The sequence below is a fragment of the Aethalodelphis obliquidens genome, unplaced genomic scaffold, assembly GCF_003676395.1.
Source record: "Aethalodelphis obliquidens isolate GAN/ISIS:26980383/991018 unplaced genomic scaffold, ASM367639v1 scaffold18, whole genome shotgun sequence".
In the NCBI taxonomy this organism is placed as follows: Eukaryota; Metazoa; Chordata; class Mammalia; order Artiodactyla; family Delphinidae; genus Aethalodelphis; species Aethalodelphis obliquidens.
The window spans coordinates 30408928-30433015 of record NW_020837962.1 but is presented as its reverse complement, the minus strand read 5'-3'; positions in this window follow the sequence as shown (position 1 = coordinate 30433015).

Sequence of the window (24088 nt, the reverse complement as noted above, 5' to 3'; positions counted from 1 at the left end):
TGCAAATGTCTTAAATGTCAATATGGGAAAAAGTTAGTGACATATGAAGAATCTCTCCACATTCATGTCCTTATAATAATGGAGGGAGCCCATAATTCCTGCAAAATTGTAAAACCACATTTTTTATGGAATACACCTGACAAACCTGACAGATTTTTCTGATCATAAAAATTTTGTTTTGGTTTGATATATTTTGGTATTTTGAAGAGTTGTGATTTTCTTACAAAATATGTGATACCAATTATGATAGCAAGGTGCTCTCCCTCTTTGCGATTCTGAACTGAGAGTAAACTAAGGTAGTGGGAGCAACTACCTTCCGAATATAGACATCAAATATGGGCTTTGTTTTCTTGATTGTCAAGGTCACAGTGGGCAGAATGAGTGGCTTTCTCAAAATTGGGTGGGAAAATTGAGACTACTGATTTCCAAGGTAGCTTTATATTTGGGCAGGGGGGAAAGAATGTGGGAAGCACAGGTCATGCAATGTGACAGTCACCTGTACTACCCCCTCCAGAACAGTCTTAGCATGCCTGCCTAAGCTGGAACTCCCTTCTGAGAGGTTCTTATATAAAGCTCAATATTATAGGTCAATTATTTCTCCCCAAAAGATATGTTGAAATCTTAACCCCTGGTACCTGTAAATGTAACCTTATTTAGAAACAAGATCTTTGCAGATGTCATCAAGTTAAGATGAGGCTATTAGGATGGACCCTAATCCAATATAACTGTGTTCTTATAAGAAGAGGGAAATTTGGACACAGAAACACACACAGAGTATAGATGGTCATGAGGAAATGGAGGCAGAGATTGGAGTGATGTTGCCACAGGCAAGGAACACCTGGGCCCACCAGAAGCTGGAAGAGGCAAGGAAGGATCCTCCCCTAGAGCTTTCCAAGGGAGCATGGCCTTGTCAATGTCTTGGACTTCTAGCCTCCAGAACTGTGAGAAAACAAATTGCTATTGTTATAAGCCACCCAGTTTGTGCTACTTTGTTACAATAGCCTTAGTAACATAATATAATAAGTGACTCTCAGCATTGACTGGTATTTAGAAATAGCTGGGGAGCTCATAGATGGCAATAATGCATGCCCCCCGGCAAGCCAATAGAATTTCCATGGTTTTAGCTTTGGCCTGGGTATTTTTTATATGCCCTCCTCCTTCCCTCTCTTCCCCCAGGTAATTCTAATGTGCAGCCAAGGCCAAGAACCACTGGTAAGCTCATCATTCTTTGTACCCCACACTCATTTTTCTCAGACTACTACTAATGAGGCCAATGATCAGCACCTCTGACCTACAGGTAGGTATGATCTGGCCTTTGAAGTGCAAGGACTGCCCTACAAGAATAGCCTATGCAGGAAAGTTTATGTTCTGACCCAATCAAATCTTCTGTTGGGGAATTTAAATGTAAGATCTAGAAACATAAGTGAAGAGCAGGCAGCAGGAGAAGTCTCACCAAACAGAAGACATGAGGAAGTAGAAGGTATGGGGCAGAAAGGTCAGTGGTGGGAGAGTGGGGAAGGAGCTAAATAGAAGAGCAGAGAAGGAGATGTTGAGTCTGAGATGAGAGGACTTCCTGAGATCCTGTAGTGTCCTAAGAGCTGCCAGCAGATAACCATCTGCAGCGCCTGCATTAGCGGTGAAGAACACTCCACTCTTTATCACCTTGTTATTCTGTGGCTCTGCGGATTGGCATCAACATCACCCAGGAGCTCCTTAGAAATGCAGGATATTGGGTCCTACCCTGGACCTCCTGACTCAGGAGCTTCATTTTTCCAAGTTCCCCAGGTGATTCATTTGCTCAACTTTGTCAAGTACAGCTATGTAAGGCCTGGCTGAGCAGCTCCTGGTATTATTTCCTGGGCTGCTTTACTCCCTGTTTCTCCTTAAAAAATCCAGATCCCCTGAGGCAATCTGAATGGGGCTCTGTTTCTTGCAAACTGAAAGATCTTCTGCTCCCATGCAAGGGAGAAATAATTTTCTGTGTAAGAGCTGTATAAAGTTGGAGAGATTTTGAAAATAAGTCTGGGCTCAGGAATTGCTGCAGGCTGCCTGTGTCCTTCATTCAGTGCTTTCAATAATATCTTGTCCTATAGAGGCAAAGCTCTACAAATATCTTTAGTTCAGTGGCTCTCAAAGTGTAATCCCTGGACCAGCAGCTTCTGTATCATCTGGGAATGTGTTAGAAACACAGATTCTCAGGCCCCACCACAGACCTACTGAAGCACACACTGTGGGTGCAGCCCAGCCCTCTGGGCTTAAAGAAGCCTCCAGATGCTGGTCATACTTGGTGTTAAGAACCATTGCTCGAGTTCACTGGTTTTATAACACTCATTCACTCATCTTCAGAACTACTGGGCAAAGATCACATCTAATCCATCAATTAAAATACTGGTGGGACAGCTCTGTTTGTGATAATGCCAAACTGAAAGTGACTCAAATGCCCACAATGGCAGAATGGATAAACAAATTGAGGTATATTCCCACACTGGAATATAGATATGAGGATGAATGATTTAGAGCTACAGACAAAATATTGAATGAAAGAAGCCAGACAGAAAAGAGTACATATTATATGATTCCATTTATGTAAAATACAAACACAGCCTCAAGAAATCTCTGTTGTGATGCTTTGCACATGATGCTTCACCTCCCTGGGAAACTGTCCCCACCCCAGCCTGCCCCACTACACTTCTCTGTCTAAATCCTACGCATCCTGCCATTCTTGGCTTAACCATACCTTCTCATTTGCCTTTCTCTGTCACCACATTCAGAAGTCATCGTGGAGGGAGAAGTGCCTGGACGAAGGCACGAGGAGGACTTTTGGGGGAACTGGTAACGATCTGTTTCTTGCAGTGAGTGCTCATGATGCTGGTGTGTTCATTTTGTAAAAGATGTGTCAAGCTGTACCCTTAGCATTTGTGCACTTTTCTGTATCTGTGTTATTATACTTCCATAAAAATTTCTAAAAATACTGGTGGGTGTTGTAAGATGTTTGAGTCCTGATGTGATTTTCCTACAGCCTGTTTTTTATAGTCTATAATTTGGGGTTTGGGTCCAATCTTGTTTTCAATGCATGGACTCAGGAATTTTAGTGACCCAAATGGTTGTGTGAATTAATCTCCAAAACATCACTTGCAACAGAGTATTAACACTTGAAAATGATTAGAAGTTTATAAAGTATTCTAAAATACAGCTTGCTAATGTTTCTAAGTTCTGCAATACAATTATTTTTCATCCATGAACATCACCCAATTTTTTTTTCTGAAATAGTGGTTTTACCTTTTTTTTTTTCTGGTGGTTGGGGGGCTTTTAAATCATCTTTGGAATTCTGTGGAGGAGAAAACTTTTGTGTGACTATCTGTTCTCCATAAGCCCATTTAGTAAACACATGGGCAGAGCTTTTGAGGAAGTGATTTTACTGAGTAAGGTGACAATCTAGGAGATGTTATAAACTCACAATGAAGACATTTACAAACCATTACAGCTTCTTTCCAAAGAGTTCAAATACTTATTACAAATGCACAGCCTAACCTGCATTTTATTTTTTAAATTTTTTTTACTTTTTGCGATACGTGGGCCTCTCACTGCTGTGGCCTCTCCCGTTGCGGAGCACAGGCTCCCGACGCACAGGCTCAGCGGCCAAGGCTCACAGGCCCAGCCGCTCCGCCGCATGTGGGATCTTCCCGGACCGGCGCGTGAACCTGTGTCCCCTGCATCGGCAGGCGGACTCTCAACCACTGCGCCACCAGGAAAGACCCCTAACCTGCATTTTAGATAAGTAATCAGAAAGAGGGAGGAACAGAAAAACAGATCAGCGTAATCAGTGATTAATCAAAACCAAAATGACATGGTGCAACCCACTGCCGTTATAGTTTACAAGATAGTTGAAGGAAGAATAATAAGAAAGAATAACCCTTTTGAGAGTTGCAAGGTCTGGTTTTATTTCCATTAGTCAGACTGAGGTTTAATGGAAAATCCTATCACAACTCTGTCCAAATGGGATTCCTGGGGTTTGAGGTGAAAAGAACGTTCAAGGTCCATTTGGGTAATCTGCTTCTTTGACAGGTAAGTGAAATGAAGCCCAGAGAGGCTGAGTGGTCTGCCCAAGGTCACACACCTGGTTAGTGTGTGGTTGGCTGGACTCAGGTTGTGAACTTGTTTGTCTGGGCTTTTTCCACTGACAAGCTGAAAGCTCTGCAGAGAGCTGGTCCTGGTGGAGAGGGAGGAGAAGTGATGGGAGTCCCAAGAGCCTAAAACAGAAGCAAGCCATTCTCAGAACTGGGATGGGTCCACTATGGAAGATGGGGACATTCCTATCCTGCGTCCTTGACTGTTTTTCCTGGAGCATATTCAGACTGAATTCCTTCTGTCTCCTGTGGATTTTCTTCCTCTTTCTATTTGTCTCTACTAATTCAATTCAGTGCACAATGTTTTGAGAGCCATTTACTAGGCACTTAGCTAGATATTGGAGACTTGGCAGTGAGCAACCCTGTGCTTACCCTCATGATTCTGAGCAAGGACAGATATTAAATAAACCATAATGAGGGAGAAATGCAGGGTTGACAGATGGAAAACTGGTTGACAGAGAGAGACTTCTGAGAAGTTTCATCAAAGCCAGGAATGGCAGGATGTGTTGGCATCAGACAAGGAAGAACAGGGGACAGGTTGGGCTGGGGATGATGTCCCAGGCAGATGGAACAGCACAAGCAAAGCCTGGACTCAAGAGAAACAGTGTCCCCACCAAGGAGACTGCTGAGTCTTTGTCCCTCAAGGCAGGAACTGCTCAACTCCCAGGACTTTGAACCAATAAATTTTTTAATATGTAAACTCTTAAAACAGTATTAAATGTACTTTAGGAGATAAGTAAAGCTAAAACACAATTATTTACATAAAAATTTCCTTTCAGAAAAATACAAGGGAAATTTAAAAAATTCTTACTGTCCTCAAAGAGGCTTTGTCCCCTCTTCTGCATGCTCCAATAGGCACGTACAGAATCTCTGGGTGTAGTTTGATTAAAATATTCAAGTTTTGAAAGTAGTATTAAAATATAAAGACATACCTATTGCTTGCATGATGCAAGTGATCCATCCTATAAGATGTTCTGGAACAAGTGATAGGAAGTTCAAATATATATAGGATTCTGTGTCCATACACTTCCCTCACCCCCACTACTAAAGAGGGAAAGTGTGGGGGCTATTTATGATTTATATCCATGTTACAGTGGTCAGAGTTTCAGATGGAGAATAATCTGGAAACCAACTGATTCTAGGAAAGGCTGGAGATATTAACATATCACAGTCTTGAGAAGAGGTGATTTGGGTAGGAAAAAATTTTTATTATACCAGTCAGGGAAATTGGTTTCAACCAACAGAACCTACCACTGGCTATCTTAAGCCAAACTGATTGAAAGGGGATTTGGTTTTAAATAAGGATTAGGGTTGGAGATTGGGCAGAAATTAAGAGAAATGCAGCCCTGGTCAGGACATAGGAAATGTCTGGTACAAACACTGCTAATATCTCCACATTTCCTCTCTATGTTTATGGCACTTGCCCAATTCCTGTATCAAGAAAACCTCTGACTGGTTGACAAGTCACATGTTGGGACCCTTGTATGTGGGGGAGCCCAGGAGGAGAAAGAGGGAAGCTGGCACTGGGAAAGGCCCTATACCAACACTGCACAATATTGGGAATACCCAAATTGGGTATACAGACAACTGTTGTCATTTTTTGCTTATTTTCTGTCTCTTGCCCCTGGAATATCACCTCTTCAACAACTGCCCACTGTTGTCCACTGCTGGCTCCCTAAGCCTTGAATAGTAGACAATCAACAAATACTAGTGGAATGTCTGAATGAATGAACATTTAGGACATGTGAACAGATTCCACATTGCTCCATGTATAGACAAGGATGAGTCTGTCATTGTTATAAAGATGTGGATTTTGGCTCAAAAAGGAAGAATTTTCTACCAACCAGAGTTGTCGAATAACATTAAAGTCCATCTCATGAATATAGGTCTCCAGGTTTGGAGGTGGCAATGGGATTTCATCATTGATATCCATTGCTCCTTCCTGCAGCAACAGCCACTGGAAACTTTTGTTTGGGGCTTGCTTCCCCCACTCTCAGGCCATGTGTTTTCTGGAAAGTTCACTCCACCTCCAAATCCAGAGGCTAATCTGATTGGTAAATTCCATCCCCTAGTCACAGTGATTAGTTCAAGGAAATGGATGTGAGCCAAATCGGGTCAAGCAGGGCCAAATGGGATACTCCTCTGAGAGAGTTCTGAAGACTCTCTCTTCTGAAAGATTTGGTGTCATTATGATGAGGACCTGGAGTAGCCGGGGCTCCCATGTGAAATTTGAGAATGCAGCTGACATCAAAGAAGGCAGAACTGAGAGGAAGGGGCCAGAGTCTGAAGCCAGATCCATCTTGAATTCTTACAACGTGACCCCAAATTTTTTCTTGGGTTAAGGTTTCTGTTAGTTGCAACAAAATGAGTCTCAAATGATACAAGTGCCAACTCTGATCAATTGCTAGTGACCACCTAGAGTGCCATTTTGAGGAGGCTCCTTCCCTGAAGTCTTCAGAAGGAACACAGCCCTGCCAACACTTTGATTTTAGACTTATAAAACTCATTTTGGACTTCCAACCTCCAGAACTGTAAAAGAATAAATGTGCATTGTTTTAAGCCAGTTAGCTTGTGGTAATTAGTTGTGGAAGCAATAGGAAACCACTACAGTGGGTCTGCTCAGTGAATTGACAAATTTTTTTCCTTGATTGTTTTAGATGGAAGTCAATGTCTCCTGTAATAAGATCACTCATCTTCACTCTGGGAAGTTCAGAGGCACATGTGCCAGTTTCTGCACATGATCCAGCATTCCCCTGGGTATGGCTAAAGGCAAATATTCTAGCACAACCTTTGGCATCCCACCAAAAGTTTCACCAGTAAAAGGTGAATCTTTACATTCTGTCTACTTTTGGGGAAATGATCTCCAACTCTCTCATAGGCTCCAAGTCTGGGCTGGGAAGGGGTCCACAAGCTTACTTGTAGGTTATTTTCCTCAGCTCCTTCTAAGAAGTGCAAGGGAGGACTGACTGAAAAGCAAATGCTCTCTGGCATTCCAGGAATAATTTGGGCATGAAAGGAAAAAAAAAAAACTAAACTAAAAAACATCATCCTTTCCTTTTATCAAATGCCAAAGCACAGCTAGAGAACTTTAGATGTGACATTTTCATCATCTAATTTACCCATTTGGAAAATGATGTTTAACAAAGCCAGTTGGGTTTGTTCTAAGAGCACCAGACAGAAAGTCAAAGGATTTGGATTCAACCAAGAATTAGCTCATGACTTCTCCAGATCTGTGGTTTTTCATCATCAAAAAGAAAAGCTGAACTCAAATTTCTTTTGTGGCTCTCAGATTTTATAATTTTAATTGTAGTTAATTGAAGTTTACTGCTGTTTGAGGAGCAGTCATCATCAAAACACACAACACTTGGAAGTGTCCTCAGAAGGCCAATTTCTTCTTTTGACACATTTTTCATTGTGCCTGACTTCAGTGCTGTTTTGAATCTCACAGAATCACACAATATTAAAGGGATCATTGAGATTGTCCATCCCAACCACTCATATCACAATTAAGAAAACCATGGCTCAACTGTCAATGCACTTTAAGGTTCAAAATAAAATATTCTGAAAATGAATTCATACAATATTACCAAAACAGTGATGAGGTGGTGAATAAAAGCCAGAATATGATTTGAGAAGTGAGCGTTTGTTCTGAGAACTTATTAACATAATAGGAATATCAGGATCAAGCTTTACTTATTCATGTCACGGTTACTGATTTAAAAATTGATGCAAGTAAAAATTGTTACCAGAAAAAGAAAAGAAAAGAAAAGAAAACCAAGGGGGAAGGGGGGATGAATTGGGAGATTGGAATTGACATATATACACTACTGATATATGTATAAAAAGGGTAACTAATGAGAACCAACTGTATAGCACAGACAACTCTACTAAATGCTCTGTGGTTACCTAAATGTGAAGGAAATCCAAAAAAGAGGGGATATGTGTATATGTATAGCTGATTCACTTTGCTGTACAGTAGGAACTAACACAACATTGTAAAGCAACTATACTCTAATAAAAATTTTAAAAATAAATAAATATGATAATGAAAAAAAAAGGAAAAAACCCATGGCTCAGAGAGGTTAAGTGACTCACCCAGGATCTCAGGACTGAAAATAAGGTCTCTTGATTCACAAACCAGAGCTCCTCTTACTCCTTCATCAACTCCCTTATTTTCTCCTGTTCATAGCTCTATTGTTTCTCTTAAAAACAGCCAAGAGTCACGCCCTTCAAGTCCATGCCAGGGCAGTGAGGAGGAAGGAGGGAGAATGGTGCTGGGTGCTTTGTCCAGATGAAAAGATTTCCTGTGAGGCTTGGCTGTAAATAAATTAGGATAGAGCTTGGCCATCTTTGTAGCCCTGGTCACTGATGGTCACAAAATTGCCTCGTGAAGGGGACTGCTCTTGTTAATTTCAAAGCTTATTATTTCAGAGGAGGTGGTTACAAGTTGGGGAGAGGGTAGGTTCTGCTATAGAGAGGTTTTCCTACTCTGGCTCTTGTGTCCATGGAACACTCAGTTTCTCTTCTAAGAACCTGTGAAATAGAGAAAAACTCAGAGTTCTTCTATGCTTGTTCTAGCTCTGAAGTACCCAAAGTACACCTGATGAATCAAGGGAGGCCCAGAATGCTGTGTCCACCCCAGATCTACTGCTGAAAATCACATATAGCAGTAGGCATTGATTTACAACCACCATACTCAAGGGCCTGGAAGTTGCATTTCACCTTCCCTATCTTACACAGAAATCAACTTCAGGTGGATTGCTGATCTAACCGTGAAAGCTAAAGCAGTACAGTTTTTAAAAGAAAACATAAGGAGAATGTCTTTAGGGGCTTCCCTGGTGGCGCAGTGGTTAAGAATCTGCTTGCCAATGCAGGGACACAGGTTTGAGCCCTGGTCTGGGAAGATTCCACATGCCGCAGAGCAACTAAGCCCGTGCACTACAACTACCGAGCCTGCACTCTAGAGCCTGTGAGCCACAACTACTGAGCCCGCGAGCCTAGAGCTTTTCTCTAGTTGTGGTGAGTGGGGCCTACTCTTCATTGTGGTGTGGTGGCTTCTCTTGTTGCAGAGCACGAGTTCTAGGTACGTGGGCTCAGTAGTTGTGGCTCACGGACTCTAGGGCACAGGCTCAGGAGTTGTGGCACATGGGCTTAGTTGCTCTGTGGCATGTGGGATCTTCCTGTACCAGGGATTGAACCCATGTTCCCTGTATTGGCAGGTAGATTCTTAACCACTGCATCACCAGGAAAGTCCCAGAACTTCTACAAATTTTTAAGAGAAGTTTGGACACCCACACCAAAAATTGGACAAATAATTGAACAGGCACTTCACAACAGAGGGTACTCAAGATGGCCAATGTCAAATGTGTTAGAGGTTTAACCTACATAGCTATGGACTAAAATCAAGGTAAATACATTATCCATATAATGCCAGGCTTTTTACTTAATGTGAGTCAAGATTAATTTATCAGTTATAAAGCTAAACAAATACTTATTCATGTGCTTAGTTATTTCTTGTAAGGTATCTCAGTAAAAAGAGGTGAATTCTTTTTAGGGTAAGGAGAGATTTTAATCAAAGGACAAATTGGAAGAAGGAAGCAGAAAAAGGCAATGGTACCCTAGATAGATTAAGAAACAGATGGTTATTGGTTGCAAAGTGAGGTAACATTTTTACTTAATTATAATTTTTTTTCAATATACCAAAAATTGCCTTGTTTTTCAACCATTTAAAGTTATGATGAAAATATTTAGATGTCAACAATGTTTGGGTGAGGGAGAGACAGGGTTTTTCGAAATTCTTTAATAAGTTTACATTAAAAAAAAAAAAGTTGGAGACCATTGGCCTAGAAGTGTTCTAGAATGCAGGGGTGGTAGTGGTGAGAGAAGACCCACCCAGCTTCCAGGCCCTCAGAATCCACGAAGGATGCATGAGGGTCTGGCATGTGGTGAGTGCATCACAGGTGTTTTGACTGAAGGATAAGTTCACCTTCTCACTCACCATGCATTTTTTTCCCTTGAAGTATAGTTGATTTACAATACTGTGTCACTTTCAAGTGTACAGCAAAGTGATTCAGTTTTATATATATATATATATATATATATATTCAGATTATTTTCCATTGTAGGTTATCACAAGATATTGAGCATAGATCCCTGTGCTATATGGTAAATCTTTGTTGATTATCTATTTTATGTATAGTTGTTTGTATTTGTTAATCCCATACTCCTAATTTATCCCTCCCTTCCCTCCCTTTCCCCTTTAGTAACCATAAGTTCTTTTTCTTCTATGTCTGTGAATCTATTTGTTTTGTATATAGATTCATCTGTATTATTTTTTAGATTCCACATATAAGTGATACCATATAATATTTGACTTTGTCTGACTTACTTCCCACTTAGTATGATATTCTCTAGGTCCATCCATGTTGCTGCAAATGGCAATGTTTCATTCCTTTTTATGGCTGAGTAATATTCTAGTGTGTGTGTGTGTGTGTGTGTGTGTTTGTGTATAATATCACATGTTCTTAAACCAGCTGTCTGTTGCTGGGCACTTGGGTTGTTTCCATATCTTGGCTATTGTAAACCATGCTGCTATGAACATTGGGGTGCATGTAAATATCTTTTCAAATTAGTGTTTTCATTTTTTCTGGTTATATGCCCAAGAGCAGGATTACTGGATCATATGGTAGTTCTATTTTTAGATTTTTAAGGAACCTCCATGCTGTTTTCCATAGTGGATACACCAATTTACACTCCCAGCAACAGTGTACGAGGGTTCCCTTTTCTCCTCATCCTCTCCAGCATTTATTTTTTGTAGACTTTTAAATGATTGCCATTTTGTCACTCACCATGCATTTTATGGTAACTTCCAGCATTTATCAAATTGGTTGAGGACTCAACTGTTCTCATTTTCTGACTCATCACTCTCTAGTGGGCAATTAATTGTCCTTTTAAATCTATGTTCTTTTTTTTTTTAAATTAAAGAAGTCACATATGAAAAGGCCAAATGTTAAAAAAAAACTGGAAAACATAATACATTTAGCATTTATAATTGTTCTTTGGGAAAATGGCTTGGGATGAAAGTTACTTAAACTTTACTGTTTATTAGTACAATCCTAATTCTCCCCTTAAAATGTAAATTTCCCACTATCATGCCAAGGTAAAGAATGGAGTTTTTGGATTAATTAAACAGTTTCTAAGTAATTATTACCATACATATGTTAGTTTTCAAAATGTATCAAAGTACACTGATATTGTCACATAATTACTTTTTTTTTTAAAGCAAATCAGAAGAAACTTCAGGATTCTGTATGCCTTAGGACCTTTCTTATGAATGCTAATTATTGTTGTCTTATAGATGTGTGAAAATGTTCATCCAGATAAATAGAATGGCAGAAAGTTTTGTTTTCTTGTGCTCAGAATGGAGACAAAAAAGGTTGGTGGAAGCAACAAACAATTACATGAGTATTAACATCAAAATTAAGGAGCATTTTATAAGGTTTTGAATTTTAATGAATAAATTGGGCTTCTCTCTGGTTTTCACAGTTTTAATGCTCTCAGATAGTTCTCTTGGTAATGTGTGGCTTTGCATATTATAAGAAATGAAGAAGGATGAATAAATATAATAGTTTAATTTTCTATTATCAAAGAATCAGGAAATTTTAGAATTGGAAGAAACCTTAAAAATTATTGATATATAGGAAGACATAGTTATTCCTTTAAAATACAACATTCATAATTGACCCATTAGCAATCTGCAGATGGTTGCCTGGAATTTGATGATGCAGGCAATGTTCATTTTACTAGCAGTTGGGTTCCAAAATGTGCAGATTGGATATCTGGAATTTATTTTTTTTTAATATTTATTTATTTATTTATTTTATTTATTTGTCTGTGCCAGGTCTTAGTTGCAGCATGTGGGATCTAGTTCCCTGACCAGGGATCGAACTCGGGCCATCTGCATTGGGAGCGTGGAGTCTTAGCCACTGGACCACCAGGGAAGTCCCGGATATCTGGAATTTAGAGGGTAATTTGTAATGGAACCCACGTCATAAATGGAGGTTGGATTGCCAGGCCATAAGACATAAAACCCATAAGTGTATTGTGCCCTGAAGTTATGCTAGAGGCTTCACTCACCTTTTCAACTAATCACAGTTCTGACTTCTGCATTGCCTCTGCAGGGTGTTGAGGTCAGTGAGACCAGGGTTCTTACCTCACTATGTTTTCTCTGTTGTGAAATGGAGATAATCATAATCCTGAGGTCGCGAGACTCCAGGATGTTAATGAATGATCCGTTCTCCTGGTATTCATGCCCCCGTGTAGTCTCTTCCTATACAGAATAGGGCTGACCTGTGTAACCAATAGGATATTTTGGAAATGACAGAATGTGACTTTTGAGGCTAGGTCATAAGACATACGCAGCTTGCTTTCTCTTGCTCTAGGAGAAGCCAGGTGCCATGTTGTGAGGACACTCAAGCAGCCCCACATTCAGACAATCCATTGGCAAGGAAGTGATACCTCCTGCCAATATCCAGCACTACCTTGCCAGGAATGTGAGGATCCCCTAACGCTAGTCAAACCTTCAGATGATGGATGGCAGCCTCGTAAGAGACCCTGAGCCAGAATCACCAACAAAGTCATTCTCAGATTCCTGACTCACAGAAACTGTGTGAAATAATAAATGTCATTTTTTGTTTGTTTGTTTTTTATAAAATTATTTATTTATTTTTGGTTGTATTGGGTCTTCTTTGCTGCACGCAGACTTTCTCTAGTTGTGGTGGGTGCGGGTTACTCTTCATAGCGGTATGCAGGCTTCTCACTGCAGTGGCTTCTCTTATTGTGGAGCACGGGCTCTAGGCACACGGGCTTCAGTAGCTGTGGCACGCGGGCTTTGGTAGTTGTGACATGCGGGTCCTAGAGTGCAGGTTCAGTAGCTGTGGCGCATGGGGTTAGTTGTTCCACATCTTGTGGAATCTTCCCAGACCAGGGCTTGAACCCATGTCCCCCTGCATTGGCAGGCGGATTCTTAACCACTGTGTGAAGTCCAATTCTTTGTTTTAAGCTGCTAAATATTGGAGTAATTTGTTTTCAGCAATAGATAGCTACTATATCATCTCATGGATTAGATAATGCAAGGAACGTAGAAGACTTAGACTAGTGTCTAGGTAGAGAAAACACATAGTAAATAGTGGCTCTTAATATTATTATCCCATTGTTATGCCTTAAATGCCTGGTGTACTGATAGACTTTGTTACTAGGAATAAAACAATCATCCCATTGGTCATCAGTCATGAGCTCACAGGGAGTACTGAGGATGGCAGGATGCATTTCTTTCTTCTTCCCATTGGGTTTCCCTTTGACCCCACAGATTTGTGAGCCTCAGCTGGTGTCCATAGTCCCTTCTGCCTCCAATCTTCTCCCTCTTCTCTTTCTTACCACTCTGCCCTCCTCCCAGGGTCCTGGCTCCATCAGATGGCACCCAGGTGTCCAGCTTAAGAGATCCTTGATCCTTCACAGAAGACTGTATAACTTTGGTGTTTTATTATGAGAAAGGTCTGTTCCCATTAGGGATTGGGGTCAATCTGAAGGAAGGGGGTTAGCAACCCCAGACAGTCACAGTATTATAATATTAATATTATAATAATATTCACCTTCCATGGCTACTCAATGTAGCATTTCCACCATGCCCAATGAAAAATCCTCCTATTTTTTTAACTCCTTTTTTGGTAGGGGGTGAGGGGAGAGTTGGTTTCCTGATACCATCTGCAATTTTTTTTCTAGACAGGCCTCATTTACCCTGTACTGGACAGTTTCTGAGCTCACTGATTCCAGGTGTTTTCCAGGGCAGGGTGAAGTGATGACTCTCAGTGCACACTGGGGCACTCCAGTCTACTGGGAGAAATGGAAATCAGACATAAAATTATCATTCAGAATTTGTGTTCCTGTAGACATATTAAATTAGAGCCAATTTAACAATTATAGTTCCTAAAACTGTACAAATATTAGATTTTTAATCTTGGGTAATATGATATTATAAAGAAATTGGTTTTCTTCTGTTATTGTTCAGCTCAGTCATCTTCATATATGCTTAATCCTTACTAGTCACTTGTGTTATTTCATTTTCCTCTTTTTTTAAAAATTTCCCTTTTAATATCAATGTTTTTGTTACTGGTTTCTAAAAACTCATTTATGACTAAGGAGGTTTACCATTTGTAATTCATTGCAAATGAAATATCATGTTTGTTGTCATCAATTTACTATGGTGTTTTGTATTTTGATTGTATATTAAAATATAATCATGTTGTGTTTAAAACAAACAATTGTAGTAAATTCTTCTATTGTTGTGAGGCTAAATGGAAGAATTCAATAGAATAGAAGAAATTCTTGAGAGTGTTTATTAATTCAAACAAACATTAGGCTGAGAATTTCAAATGAGAAGAAAACTCAAGATGGAATAATAAATATATGATTAGGAACTTATTTTCCGAGGGTTGCAAGATAACTGAAATAATAATGAACATTTACCTGTATACCAGTGTTTTACCTATATTAGTCCTCACTTATAATCCTGTGAGGGACATTCTTTGATCCCCAGTTTATGGATGAGGGAAGAATTGGGCACAGAGTAGTTAAAAAACTTGCCAGAGGACACAAAACTGGTAAGATGCAAAACCAAACCCCTGGTATCTTTTCCAAAACCTCATGAAGCTTCCCTTACTTTACAAATTTTATTCTATAAAATCATATTATAAATAAAAGAATAGGTTATTAATAGATTTTCAAAAAACAAGAACCTGCTTATATTTTTATTGTGGTAAAACCACATAACATGAGATTTACCCTCTTAACAAATATAAGTGCCTGGCTCTTGATGTTATATATTTGGTCTTCCCATAGTTCTCTAGAGTAGCACTGTCCAATGGAAATATTGTATATGATTTTAAATTTTCTATTAACTACTGTAAAACATTCAAGAGAAACCTCAGTTAAATAGAGTTAGGAGACCAGAAGGGGAAGCTCTCAAGTCCTGTGAAGTAGCTGAGCTCAACAGGAAGAAGAAAGACTCCTCTTTTTCTGAAAAGGACTCGGCCAATGAGAAGCCATGGATGTTTTGTTCATGTAACTCTCTGCCACTTCCTTTTCCTCTCTATTAAAACTCTCTCCTTCCCTTGCAGAGTAGGAAGTTGCACATGGCTTGCCATAGTTGCAGACCTTGAATTGCAATAGCCTACTCATTCCAAATAAATCCATTTTTGCTACAGAAATACCAGGCATCTATTTGTTTCAGGTCAACAACACTTAAAAACATAAAATAAAAACAAGTCAAATTAATTTCAATAAAATATTTTATTTACTCTAATATACCCAAAATATCATTTCAACATGTAGTCAGTATAAAATTTATTACTCAAAGACCTGTATGCAGAAAACTATAAGATACTGATGAAAGAAATCAAAGACAACACAAACGGAGAGATATACCATGTTCTTGGATTGGAAGAATCAACATTGTGAAAACGACTATACTCCCCAAAGCAATCTATGGATTCAATGCAATCCCTATCAAATTACCAATGGCATTTTTCACAGAACTAGAACAAAAAATTTTACAATTTGTATGGAAACACAAGGACCCTGAAGAGCCACAGCAATCTTGAGAAAGAAAAATGGAGCTGGAGGAATCAGGATCCCTGACTTCAGACTATACTACAAAGCTACTGCAATCAAGACAGTGTGGTACTGACACAAAACAGAAATATAGATCAATGAAACAGGATAGAAAGCCCAGAGATAAACCCACACACACACCTATGGTCACCTTATCTTTGACAAAGGAGGCAAGAATATACAATGGAGAAAAGCCAGCTTCTTCAATAAATGGTGCTGGGAAAACTGGACAGCTACACGTAAAAGAATGAAATTAGAACACTCCCTAACACCATACACAAAAATAAACTCAAAATGGATTAAAGACTTAAATGTAATGCCAGACACTATAAAAATCTTAGAAGAAAACATAGGCAGAACACTCTTTGACATAAATTGCAGCAAGATCTTTTTGACCCAATTCCTAGAGTAATGGAAATAAAAACAAAAATAAATAAATAGGACCTAATGAAACTTAAAAGCTTTTGCACATCAAAGGAAACCATAAACAAGATGAAAGGACAACCTTTAGAATGGGAGAAAATATTGGCAAATGAAGCAACTGACAAAGGATTAATCTCCAAAATATACAAACAGCTCATGAAGCTCTATGTCAAAAAAACAAATAACCCAATCAAATAATGGGCAGAAGACCTAAATAGACATTTCTCCAAAGAAGACATACAGGTGACCAACAAACACATGAAAAGCTGCTCAACATCACTAAGAAATGCAAATCAAAACCACAATGAGGTATCACCTCACACTGGTCAAGATGGCCATCATCACAAAGTCTACAAACAATAAATGCTGGAGAGGGTGTGGAGAAAAGGGAACTCTCTTGCACTGTTGGTGGTAATGTAAATTGATACAGCCATTATGGAGAACAGTATGGACGTTCCTTAAAAAACTAAAAATAGAACTACCACACAACCCAGCAATCCCACTACTGGGCATATACCCTAAGAAAACCATAATTCAAATAGAGTCATGTACAAAAGTGTTCATTACAACTCTATTTACAATAGCCAGGACATGGAAGCAACCTAAGTGTCCATCATCGGATGAATGGATAATGAAGATGTGGCACACATATACAATGGAATATTACTCAGCCATAAAAAAGAATGAAATTGGGTCACTTGTAGTTATGTGAATGAACTAGAGTCTGTCATACAGAGTGAAGCAAGTCAGAAAGAGAAAAATAAATATCGCATATTGATGCATATATATGGAATCTCGAAAGATGGTACTGATGAACCAATTTGAAGGGCAGGAAAAGAGATGCAGACATAGAGAATGGATTGTGGACACAAAGCGGGAGGGGAAGGTGGGACAAATTGAGAGAGTAACATTGACATGTATACACTACCACATGTAAAATAGATAGCTAGTGGGAAGCTGCTGTATAGCACAATTAGCTCAGCTTGGTGCTCTGTGATGACCTAGAAGAGTGGTAAGAGGGGGTGGGAGGGAAGCTCAAGAGGGAGGGGATATATGTATGCACGTAGCTGATTCACTTTGTTGTACAACAGAAACTAACATAACATTGTAAAGCAAATATACTCCAATTAAAAAAAAAAGTAAAAATAAAAATAAAATTTATTACTGAAATTCACACAGAACATTCTCCAGGATAGATCACACCTTGGGTCACAAATCAAGTCTTGGTGAATTTGAGAAAATAGAAATCTTATCAAGCATCTTTTCTGACCACAGTGCTTTGAGATTAGAAATCAATTATATGAAACAAGCTGTAAAAAACACAAACACATGGAGCCTAAACAATATGTTACTAAATAACCAATGGATCACTGAAGATAACAAAGAGGAAATCAATACCTAGAGACAAATGAAAATGAAAACAACAATCCAAAAACCTATGGGGCCTAGCAAAAGCAGTTCTAGGATGGAAGTTTATAGCAATACAATCTTACCTCAAGAAACAAGAAACATCTCAATAAACAACCTAACTTTACACCTAAAGCAACTAGAGAAAGAAGAACAAACAAAACCCAAAGTTAGTAGAAGGAAAGAAATTATAAAGATCAGAGCAGAAATAAAATGGAGACAAAGAAAATGATAGCAAAGATCAATGAAACCAAAAGCTGGTTCTTTGGGAAGATAAACAAAATTAATAAACCTTTAGCCAGACTCATCAAGAAAAAAAGGGAGAGGATTCAAATCAATAAAATTAGAAACAAAAAAGGAGAAGTTACAGAGGACACCACAGAAATACAAAGGAGCAAAAGAGACTACTACAAGCAATTATACTGAAATAAAATGGACAACCTCAAAGAAATGGACAAATTCTTAGAAAGGTACAACCTTCCAAGACTGAACCAGGAAGAAATAGAAAATATGAACAGACCAATCACAAGTAATGAAATTGAAACTCTTATTTAAAAACATCCAGCAAACAAAAGTCCAGGACCAGATGGCTTCACAGGCAAATTCTATCAAATATTTAGAGAAGAGTTAACATGTACCCTTCTGAAACTCTTCCAAAAAATTGCAGAGGAAGAAACACTCCCAAGCTCACTTCATGAGGCCGCCATCACCCTGACACCAAAACCAGAAAAAGATATCACCAAAAAAAGAAAATTAGAGGCCAATATCACTGATGAATATAGACACAAAAATCCTCAACTAAATACTAGCAAACAGAATCCAACATCACATTAAGAGGATCATACATCATGATCAAGTGGGATTTATCCCAGGGATGCAAGGATTTTTCAACATCCTCAAATGAATCAGTGTGAAACACCACATCAACAAATTGAAGAATAAAAACCATATGAACATCTCAATAGATGCAGAAAAATTTTTTGACAAAATTCATCACCGATTTATGATTTTTAAAAAAACTCTCCAGAAAGTGAGCATAGAGGGAACCTACCTCAACATAATAAAGACCATATATGACAAACCAATAGCAAACATCATTCCCAATGGTGAAAAACTGAAAACATTTCCTCTAAGAACAGGAAGAAAACAAGGATGTCCACTCTTGCCACTATTATTCAACAAAGTTTTGGAAGTCCCAGTCATGGCAATCAGAGAAGAAAAAGAAATGAAAGGAATCCAAATTGGAAAACAAATAAAACTGTCGCTGTTTGCAGATGACATGATACTGTACATAGTAAATCCTAAATATGCTACTGGAAAACTACTAGAGCTCATCAATGAATTTGGTAAAGTTGCAGTATACAAAATTAATACACAGAAATCTCTTGCTTTCCTATACACTATCAATGAAAGATCAGAAAGAGAAATTAAAGAAACAATCCCATTCACCATTGCAAAAAAAGAATAAAATACCTAGAAATAAGGAGGCAAAAGACCTGTACTCAGAAAAATATAAGATACTGATGAAAGAAATTAGATGATACAAACAGATGGAAAGATATACCATGTTCTTGGACTGGAAGAATCATCATTGTGAAAATGACTATACTACCCAAAGAAATCTACAGATACAATGCAAATTACCAATGGCATTTCCCACAGAATTAGCACAAAAAAATTTACAATTAGTATGGAAACACAAAAGACCATGTATAGCCAAAGCAATTTTCAGAAAGAAAAATGGAGCTGGAGGAATCAGGCTCCCTGACTTCAGACTATACTACAAAGCTACAGTCATCAAAACAGTATGGTACTGGCACAGAAACAGAAATATAGATCAATGTAACAGGATAGAAAGTCCAGAGATAAAACCACACAACTATGGTCACCTAATCTATGACAAAGGAGGCAAGAATATGCAATGGAGAAAAGAGTCTCTTCAGTAAATGATGCTGAGAAAACTGGACAGCTACATATAAAAGAATGAAATTAGAACACTCCCTAATGCCATACACAAAAATAAACTCAAAATGAATTAAAGATCTAAATGTGAGACTAAATACTATAAAACTCTTAGAGGAAAACATAGGCAGAACATTCTTTGACATAACTCGCAGCAATATCTTTTTTGAGCCATCTCCTAGAGTTATGAAAATAAAAACAAAAATAAACAGATGGGACCTAATTAAACTTAAAAGCTTTTGCACAGCAAAGGAAACCATAAACAAGCCAAAAGACAACCCTCAGAATGGGAGAAAATATTTGCAAACAAAGCGACCTACAAGAGATTAATCTCCAAAATATACAAATAGCTCATGCAGAGCAATATCAAAAAAAGAACAAACAACCCACTCAGAAAATGGGTGGAAGATCTAAATAGACATTTCTCCAAAGAAGACATACAGGTGGCTAAAAGTATGTGAAAAGATGCTCAATATCACTAATTATTAGAGAAATGAAAATCAAATCTACAATGAGGTATCACCTCACACTGGTCAGAATGGCCATCAACAAAAAGTCTACAAACAATAAATACTGGAGAGGCTGTGGAGAAAAGGGAACCCTCCTACACTGTTGCTGGGAATGTAGACTGGTGCAGCCACTATGGAACAGTATGGAGGTTCCTTAAGAAACTAAAAATAGAGATACCATATGATCCAGCAATCCCACTCTTAGGCATATATCTGGAGAAAAGCATAATTCAAAAAGATACATGCACCCCAATGTTCATTGCAGCATTATTTACAATAACCAGGACATGGAAGCAACCTAAGTTTCCATCAACAGAGGAATGGATAAAGAAGATGTGGTACATATATACAGTGGAATATTACTCTGTCATAAAAAAGAACAAAATAATGCCATTTGCAGCAACATGGATGGACTGGAGACTGTTTGTTTTTTTTAATTTTATTTATTTCTTTGGTTGCGTTGGGTCTTTTTTGCTGCATGCGGGCTTTCTCTAGTTGCATCGAGCAGGGGCTACTCTTTGTGGTGGTGTGCAGGCTTCTCATTGCAGTGGTTTCCCTTGTTGCAGAGCTTGGGCTTTAGGCACGTGGGCTTCATTAGTTGTGGCACGTGGGCTCAGTAGTTGTGGCTCGTGGACTCTGAAGTGCAGGGTCAGTAGTTGTGGTGCATGGGCTTAGTTGCTCCATGGCATGTGGGATCATCCTGGACCAGGGATTGAACCTGTGTTCCCTGCATTGGCAGGTGGATTCTTAACCATTGTGCCACCAGGGAAGTCCCCTGGAGTGAAGTAAGCCAGACAGAGAAAGACAAATACCATATGATATTGCTTATATGTGGAATCTAAAAAAAAGGCTACAAAAGAACTTATCTACAAAACATAAATAGAGTTACAGATGTAGAAAACAGACTTATGGTTACCAAGGGGTAAGGGGGTTAGGGATAATTTGGAAGAATGAGCTTCCAATCTCTCTCTATATATATACTATATATAAAATATCTTTATATATTCTGTATATAGTAGTATATATAAAATAGATAACTAATAAGGACCTAGTGAATAGCACAGGAGACTCTACTCAGTACTCTGCAATAGCCTATATGGGAAAAGAATCTAAAAAAGAGTGGATATATGTATATGCATAACTGATTCACTTTGCTGTACACCTGAAACTAACACATTGTAAATCAACTATACTCCAATAACAATCTAAAAAAAATATTACTGAGGTATTTTACATTGTTTGTTTCTATTCATGTCTCTGAGATCCAGTGTGTATTTTACATTTATTGCATATTTAAATTTGGAAGCTCAACTTTAATTGGCAATGCTTCGTCTGTCTTTAGAGTTCATAAAACTTACAGTTGAAAAAGTTGTTCCAAAATTACTTAAAGGTTTCTAATAACTGAATATAGTATCAGTGTTTAAATTTAAATGAATTTAAATTAAATTAAATTAAATTAAAATTTCAGTACCTCAGTTGCACTAGCCACATTTCAAGTGCCTAAAAGACACAAGTGGCTAATGGCTACCATATTGGACAGGATAGACATAGAACAAGGGCCTGCACCTTTTTCTGTCGAACTGGAGGTACATATTTTAGGTTCTGTGGGCTATACGGTCTCTGATAAAACAGCCACAGACAATATGTCAATGAATAGGTGTGGCTGTATTCCAATAAAACTTTATTGAGACAAATATGTGCAGGCCCAGATTTGGCCCTCTGGCTATAGTTTAGCAACTCCTTCTGTAAAGAAACTTTAGTTTTCTCATCTGTAAAATGGATTTTCTGATTAAACATATTAAATTTATTTATTTTTACAAAATTGTTATCGGAGTATAGTTGATTTACAATGTTGTGTTAGTTTCAGGTGTATAGCAAAGTGATTTGGTTATACATACACATATATTCATTCTTTTTTAGATTCTTTTCTCATATAGTTTATCACAGAATATTGAGTAGAGTTCCCTGTGCTATACAGTAGGTCCTTGTTGGCTATCTATCTTATATATAGTAGTGTATGTATGTTCATCCCAAGCTCCTGATTTATCCATCCCTCTGACATTTCCCCTTTAGTAACCATAAGTTTGTTTTCAATATCTGTAAGTCTGTTTCTGTTTTGTAAATAGGTTCATTTGTATCATTTTTAAAACTTATATTCCACATATGAGTAATATCATATGATATTTGTCTTCATCTGACTTACTTCACTTAGTATGATAATCTCTAGGTCCATCCAGTTCTCTACAAATGATCCAATTTTGTTCCTTTTCATGACTGAGTAATATTCCATTGTATATATATACCACATCTTCTTTATCCATTGATCTGTCGATGGACATTTAGGTTGCTTCCATGTCCTTGTTATTGTAAATAATGCTGCAGTGAACATTGGGGTGCATGCATCTTTTTGAATTATGCTTTTCTCCAGATATATGCCCAGGAGTGGGACTGCTGGATCATATGTTATCTCTATTTTTAGTTTGTTAAGGAACCTCCATACTGTTTTCCATAGCGGCTGCACCAGTTTACATTCCCGGCAACAGTGTAGGAGGGTTCCCTTTTCTCCACAGCCTCTCCAGTATTTATTGTTTGTAGACTTTTTGATGATGGCCATTCTGACCGGTGTGAGGTGATACCTCATTGTAGATTTGATTTTCATTTCTCTAATAATTAGTGATATTGAGCATCTTTTCATGTGCTTTTAGCCATCTGTATGTCTTCTTCCTTTTTTTTTTTTTTTTTGCGGTACACGGGCCTCTCACTGCTGTAGCCTCTCCCGTTGCGGAGCGCAGGCTCTGGACGCGCCAAGCTCAGCAGCCGTGGCTCACGGGCCTAGCCGCTCCGCGGCATATGGGATCTTCCCGGACTGGGGCACGAACCTGTGTGCCCTGCATCGGCAGGCAGACTCTCAACCACTGCGCCACCAGGGAAGCCCTGTATGTCTTCTTTGGAGAAATGTCTACTTAGGTCTTCTGCCCATTTTGTGATTGTGTTGTTTCTTTTATTGACATAGAGCTGCATGAGCTGTTTGTATATTTTGGGGATTAATCCCTTGTCTGTCACTTCATTTGCAAATATTTTCTCCCATTTTGTGGGCTGTCTTTTCATTTTGTTTATGGTTTCCTTTGCTGTGCAAAGCTTGTAAGTTTGATTAGATGCCATTTATTAATTTTTGTTTTTATCTTCATTACTCTAGGAGGTGGATCAAAAAGATATTGCTGCGAATCATGTCAAAGAGTGTTCTGCCTATGTTTTCCTCTAAGAGTTTTATAGTGTCCAGGCTTACATTTAGGTCTTTGATCCATTTTGTAAACTCTATTAAATTTAAACGAGTGACTGCATATAAGGAATGTAACAGAGTGCTTGGGTCTATACATGGTCTAAAAATTTTCTACTTAGATATTGAAAAGCACTTTGCCCATTTATGGGCAGTTACCAGCTTATGTAGTTGGTTTGAACATGGAAGTCTCCTGTAGCTGTTGGGAACTTGCCTTTTTCCTCTGTAATTCTCCACCTGTAGACCCTATGGCAAAGTTTGTCTTTTACTATCAGGGCCACCTCTGTTCCTTATGTTTCTAAATTATTTTAGGTATTGTATTAGTGTCCTATTGTGGCAGTAGCAACTTACCACAAACATAATGGCTTAAAACAACACAAATTTATTTACTTATAGTTCTGGAGGTCAGAAGTCTGAAATAGGTTTCGCTGGGCTAAAATCAAGTTGTTGACAGGATCATACTTCTTTTGGAGGCTCTAGGGGAGAAGGCTTTCCTTACCCTCAGCTTCTGGGCACCTCCTTCATCTTCAAAGCTAGTAGCATAGCATCTGCAAATTTCTCTTTATCTGGCCTCTGCTTCCTTCCTTACATCTTCTCCCTCTTATAAGGACCTGTGTGATTGTCTTGGGCTCATCTGGATAATCTAGATAATCTCATTGCAAAATCATTAATTTAATCACAGCTGCAAAGTCCATTTTGCCATATAAGGTAACATA